This window comes from Strongylocentrotus purpuratus, unplaced genomic scaffold (assembly GCF_000002235.5).
Source record: "Strongylocentrotus purpuratus isolate Spur 01 unplaced genomic scaffold, Spur_5.0 spur5_scaffold_3, whole genome shotgun sequence".
NCBI classification, from domain to species: domain Eukaryota; kingdom Metazoa; phylum Echinodermata; class Echinoidea; order Camarodonta; family Strongylocentrotidae; genus Strongylocentrotus; species Strongylocentrotus purpuratus.
In genome coordinates, this window is record NW_022145609.1 from 6,657,222 (window position 1) to 6,663,458 (window position 6,237).

Genomic DNA, 6,237 nt, shown 5'->3' on the forward strand with positions numbered 1-6,237 from the left:
TCTCTCTCTCTCTCACACACACCTTTTATCTCTCTCTTACACCTTTAACAAATCTTTCTCTCTAGCTGGCTTACAAAGTAAAAGGAAAGCCATACGACAGATCATTCCAGCCAGGAGATTCATTTACAATGAAAGAGGTAGCGGTAGCCTCTTCGAGCTTTGTGCTTGGTGATCTGGAACCAGCTACACTCTATGAGGTCTACGTGGTAGCATCCACTAGCAAAGGAGAGGGGGAGTCTAGTCAGCATGTTGAAGAATTTACAGAACCTCCTGCAGGTATTGGAAGAAACATGTTGGAAGTTGGAAGTTATTAGACATGACCATACTTTAAAAGGGATCATACTTTTGTGAGAGGGGAGTGTCAAAATTGTCGTAAAGGTTAAATACTATTGTAGATTTACATGATAAAAAAGTAACAAAAAGAATACGATTTTAAATGGTTTTATCTCCATCTTTCTTGACAATGAAGTTAACGACAATTCGACAAACCCGTTAACACTAAACTTGTCTTTGCATGCATGTTAACACAAGTTTGACGGGTGTTTATCTCTGACCACAGACCCCAATGTTTAACCATTTCAAATCTCTATGACACCTCCCATCAAATTATTTAAAAACACTGCTTACACGATTCTTTATAAATCGAGATGATGGAGTACAATTTACAGCAGGGACAACAAGTCCAGGCGATACGTGGTAGATAGAAGGACTTTACTGCAACCGTCTTCTACTTTAAAAACAAAGTACCATTAATATCGAACTTTTATTGATAACATATGCAGGATACAAGTTCTAACCGACGTGTACGGCTGTGGTCAAAATATACTTATAATTTTCTTACTAGTCTTGCAGGTTTACTTAACATGTGCAACTCTAAACAGAGAATATTATTGATTTTTATATTGGATAAAAGTCATCGTTCAATGATGTTTAAGTTTGATGTTAACATCTCTTTTTTGTAACGTGCCATAGCTGACGAGCTTCCAAAGCCAAACCCACCAGTGATAGTGTCTTCACCTGACGGTTTGCCTACCATTCAGTTTAGCGATGTGCTTGAATCTCCATATATAACGTAAGTATATAGCTACATATTCCAAGCGATGATTTTCGACCTTTAATGATATAAATCTTTGAATCATGACTGTGAATAATTAGGCCAGCGCTTAGAAACAGTAGTAATAATCGCTATATAAATGCTATTACGTTATTCTCATCGTTATTATTATTATCATAATTGAATTTATCATTATTAGCAATGATACCATCATCGTCATTTTTATTTTATCACTATACCAATGTCTGTCTTTTTAACGCACTGCTCTTGATCTGCGCAATGCTTTTTTAAAAGGGAGAAGCCGGGAATGCATTTAGTGGGCCAACGGGTTTCAGTACTGTCTTTGTCGGAGACAAGACGGATGGCCATTTCGAACGTCAGTGTGAATTCTCATTCCTCCTATATTTTCATCATACCTCTCACAACTTTGTTAATGTACAAGCTCTTGGTGTATTAATTGGTATATGGGTATATTCATTCATTCATAAATTATGAAGGCTACTTTACATCAAAAAGTAATGTTACATTCGGTCTACCACTCAGTTTCATGCCATGGAAAGATGTATAAAAGCTGGAGCATCAACATTATTTGCACAAGGGCCTAAATTGATATTAATTTTCCTCATCCTTGCTTTAGAATAAAATGATAGTTATTAAAATAAAGAAAAAAGTGACAAGAGGGTATATAATCATGGCAAATATCCCTTTGAACTCTCAGGCACATACTTGTTGCTGTTGAAGAGAGAATTCCGGTAACAAGCCGCCGACGTCAAAAGCCAGCGTATGGATCCTATGCCGAGAATCCCTCCTCATACATAGCAGCTAACATCAGCAAAGATGATCTTCCGATAGAGCTAACTATAGGGGATAACGAGACTTATGGACATTACCACAATGCACCCCTCAGAGAGAAGGCGATATATGATGTACGAACAGGTGTTGAGAGCAACGTTGGAGGACAGGTACGATTTTTCGTTGGACGTAAATGTCCCAAGTGACTGTCGGCCTACACGATGTAGTGGCCTACGGTTTCGTAGCATAATTATATTGTGGAAATAATGTTTAGGTGCAAATATCGGCGAAAATGCATAGGTCACATTTGCCGCCGCGGCCGTGCAGTCTAAAAATCTACGGCCAATAGAGCGCCGCAGCATTCCCACGGTCACATACGGTAGCGGTCACATAATTATGTTAGGTAGCCGCACGGCGTATTTTGAATTTGTGGAGACAGAAAATCTGCGACTGCCGTACGGCCTCTGAAGTGATGACGCAAGGTCGCCTTAGGGCGTCCCTGCGGCGGCCTTAGCTTTTTGACAAATACTAAGACAGACGCAATGTAGCCGCAAGGTGCCCACATGGCGGCCGGAGGGGGACCATTAGGCGACTGTGCGTCATCACTTCAAAGGATGTACGGCAGCCTCAGATTTTCGGTCTCCACAAATTCAAAATACGCCGTGCGGCTACCTAACATATGTGACCGTGGGAAAGCTGCGGCAGTCCTATAATTGTCATTAGCCGTAGACATTTTAGACCGCACGGCCGCGGCGGCAAATGTGACCTAGGCATTAGGAACAATCATGAGGGGCGTAAGGATTTGTGGTTGCGTCGTGTGTAACTGAAATTGTGATCATTGTCTAATTATATATTGCTTGTACACTAATTCTACTTATCAGAAATATGCAACGTGTGGTCAAATTATGGATCAAAGAATTCAAGTGTTATAGGTTAGCCTTTTTAGAATAACAGTATTCTGTAAAGATTCGTGCTACACAATTTGATGGACCATTAAAGATAAGCCAGGTTTTTAAACTTAAAGGGGAATTAACCTCGCGACTATGCTTTATTATCATGACAGAGAGAGTAAAACAACGTTTCATTTGATATAAAAAGCATTGCTGTAGGCCAAATAATAGCGTCTTGCAAGTCCAATAAAGGGACCCTAATTCGCCATATTTCAGTCGTCGTCTGCTGCCCAAGGAAGCTGCCATCGTGTCGAAATTTCCCTTCCACAACTTCCGGGTTGTGACGTATCGCACGGAGAACTGATGTAGCGCGGCGCGCGTGTTAAATGCAATATGCGTCAAACATAGTGTACTGCCAAGAGTTTGGGTGTAATAATTGTTTCAGTGTAATTGTTCCTGGAAACCAGGGGAAAATCGTTTCGTCGATTTCCAGACCCACACAATCGCAATGAGATTTTCAAGCTATAACAGCTCTGAAGGTGGAACAATTTTTGTATAAAAAGTACAAGTACGACAGGAAAGACGATGTGATCTGCAGTGATCATTAAATGATCACTGCCGTTCTGTGACGTTTCGCATGGAGTCGACCGATATTGCGTACGTAGGTTTCCCTGCTGTGCACTAGTGCACAGCAGGGAAACCTACGTACGCAATATCGGTGTGCACAGCAGGGAAACCTACGTACGCAATATCGGTCGACTCCATGCGAAACGTCACAGAACGGGCCGCGCGGAAGCACAATGACGACGTACTTCAAGTTTCCAGAGCCGCGAAAGACGAAGGATTCTGAAGAAGAGTTACGTCCTCCCTTTCGTCAAAATGTATGTTTTTTATTTTTCAGATAATGTTTTTAATGACCTACAAACTGGAATTTACATGCAGTTTGAGGTTAATTCCCCTCAAATCGCCGTTATGAATTCAAAACAATTGAGAGTGGGCTAACTACCAGTCAAAACCTAAGTTCACGTGGAAGTGCAGAATATTTGGCCATTGTATGTATATCGTAGAAGCGTTAAAATGTGCTATGCGCTTCACTGGTACAGAAAAGGTTCTACTAAACTTCCTTAAAACTGCCACTAGATAAATACACGAACATTTCATTTCAAAAACATTATGAGCTAATTTCTTGATTACCTTTTATTTAGAAATCCACCCTTTTCGGAGATCCAGCTGAAGTACAGCCAGGTAGGAACGCAAATTTTATTAGATTCTTGAACATTTGTAGTTTGAAAGTGCTTTAGCTTTTGAATGGAAATTGGCCTACGATTTAACAGATATGGCACATTTCCATTACTTAAACGTTTAAATTCTTTTTCCGAACTTACGGATCTCTTCACTACGTTCAATATCACTGCTCTCAATATCACAATTAACTACGAATAAGTAAACATACATTGTTAATTAATACCTAACCAAAAATTGTTCTCTACGATCCGGAAATGAAAGCGGTAAATGCAGTCAAAATTCATTGAGCAGATTTCTCGAAGTTAATGACTTTTGCCCAAGATTCCTGATTTGCATCAATTTTGGATCCAAGGTCTGGCTTAGTAATGAATATCAATACACCTAAAAGTTTGAAAAGTTTGAAATGTTTATCAATACGACTATAGCTTATACCGGGAATAATATTCACTTACTTCAATTACTTGTAAACTACTCGAAAAACTTGTTTGTAAACATCTTGTTGATCATTTTAATCTACACAATGTCTTATGTGATAACCAGCATGGTTTTCGCGAAAAGCGGTCATGCGAGACTCAATTGATTGAAGCTATTCACGACTGGAGTAGTTGGATGAACTCCGGCTATAGTGTTGACATAGCATATTTAGACTTCGCTAAAGCGTTCGATAGCGTGTCGCACAATTTATTAGAACGAAAGTTAAAAATGTATGGTATTCAAAATTCAAATTTAAAATGGATCATGAATTTTTTGAAAAATCGTTCACAACGAGTCGTCCTCAATGGTGAATACTCTAATTGGGTAGACGTAAAATCAGGTGTACCACAAGGGACAATTTTAGGTCCAATCATATTTTTATGTTTCATAAACGACATTTCCTATAATATTGATTCAACTATAAGACTTTACGCAGATGATTGTATTTTATATAGGCCTATCCACTCTATTGAAGATTGCAAACTTTTACAAAAGGATTTAGAAAATTTAGATAAGTGGGCAAATTCATGGCTACTTGATTTCAATGTAAACAAATGTAAGATAATGCAAATGTCAAGAAAGTCCTCTAAACCACAGTATGAATATAAATTGGGTGGACATAAATTAATTAACACTAAGTCAGAAAAGTATTTGGGCATTACTATAAATGATACCCTTAATTTTAATTCTCATTGTAACGAAACATACGCAAAGTGTAGTAAGATTGTAGCTATAATCAAAAGAAATTTTATTAATTGCCCACGTTCTGTGTTTAAAACCTTATATGACTCTCTTATACGTCCATGTCTAGAATATTGTTGTATTGCATGGGACCCCTATAGAGTTTCACATATAAATATTATTGAACGTGTCCAAAAACGATATTTAAGAATGATGTTTAGAGACTGGGAAACAAGTTACCATGAACTATTAGAAAAATCAAGTTTTGCAAAATTAGAAGAAAGACGCAAGTACCACAGATTAGTCATGTTTTATAAAATAATAAATAATATGGTAAATGTTGGTCCGATTGAAAAAATTATACGTGCTCACAGAATTGGGCGTAATGATCATAATATGAAAATGTACGTACCATTTGCAAAAACAGATTATTTCAAAAACTCTTTTTATATAAGAACTGCCAATGAGTGGAACATGCTCCCAAGTAATGTTATTAATAGTCCATCTCTTTCAACTTTCAAAATATCATTAAAAAATTGCTTACATATTTAACTTTTTAAACTCCGCAATAACAATTTGTCTTTACATTTTTATACAATTACATCCAAATTCGCGCAATATCAACTATATTTTAATTTTTACCTTAGATCATGCTGCAAAAATTTTTTATATAGCATTTTGATCCCTGAAATACCCAATCATTTGTATATTCAATAATGCTGTTTTGCAATCAATAATATTTTATGTATTTATTTTCGCTCTAAACTACATTGTGTATATAATTATTTGATGTATTATCGTGTTTGATATCATTTTTTTGTTGTAACTATGTTATGCAATAATAATATTTGTGAACTTTGCTTTTCATCAGGGATGCAGACTTGTACGGGTTTTCCAAACCCTTTTCTGCATCCCTAGACATGCTTGTCTGAATAAATACAATACAATACAATACAATGTTTTAAAAGCAAAAGTCTCTAAAGCTTGGTCGCTTTGCTCATCGCGTATGTTCACAATATAAGATATCAATTTTTATACAGTACTCTCTCAAGAGTTCTAGATATTTTACAATGCAAATGCCTTTGCGTGCTCCCTATTTTA